Genomic DNA, 1024 nt, shown 5'->3' on the forward strand with positions numbered 1-1024 from the left:
TCTACTGCTGTTGTATATAATCGGAGCGTTTAGTGCTGATACAAAACTGCTGCTAATGCTACCTGGTTCCCGGTTCTAATCTGCTAATATGCTGAGCTTTTGCCATCTCTTACATTTTATTTTTCTAAGTCAGTGGAGTGACAAATGATACTCTTTACTCTCTTTTATTTGTTTCAGTTATTTGACTGCGGCCATGCTGGAGCACCGTCTTTAGTCGAGCAACTTGACCCCGGGACTTATTCTTTTGTAAGCCCAGTACTTATTCCATCGGTCTCTTTTGCCGAACCGCTAAGTAACGGGGACATAAACACACCAGCATCGGTTGTCAAGCAATGCTAGGGGGACAAACACACACACACACTACATATATATATATATATATATAATATATATATATATATATACGACGGGCTTCTTTCAGTTTCCGTCTACCAAATCCACTCACAAGGCTTCGGTCGGCCCAAGGCTATAGTAGAAGACACTTGCCCAAGGTGCCACGCAGTGGGACTGAACCCAGAACCATGTGGTTGGTAAACAAGCTACTTACCACACAGCCACTCCTGCACCTGATAGTGTATTAAATTTAACAAACTTAATACTTAAAAGTATTTAGCTTCTTCCTGCAAGGGATTAGCTGTTCCCTGTCATTCTCTCTACATGGTCAATCAGTTATATAATCCATGAAATAGGTATGGTTTAATTTAAATGTGAACTTAAGCAATATGGATCATATTGGTAAATGTTGGCCTGTGATCAAATGCTCTCTAACCATAGAAGCCCTATCTTTTTAACCCTTTAGTGTTTAAACCAGCCATATCAGGCCAAAATTGTCTTCCTGTTTTATTCTCAAACCAGCCAGCTCTGACCTCTCACACCTACTCTACAAAGTCATTCTAAAAATAAACTGGGACATCGTCAAAATCTCAGAGTTACAAGATGCTGAACAATTAATTTAGAATAATGTAATTAAACAGGCTTTACATTTGACAGAGTAATCTGAATGCTAAAGGGTTAAGATGGCTAT

The sequence above is a fragment of the Octopus sinensis genome, linkage group LG1, assembly GCF_006345805.1.
Source record: "Octopus sinensis linkage group LG1, ASM634580v1, whole genome shotgun sequence".
In the NCBI taxonomy this organism is placed as follows: domain Eukaryota; kingdom Metazoa; phylum Mollusca; class Cephalopoda; order Octopoda; family Octopodidae; genus Octopus; species Octopus sinensis.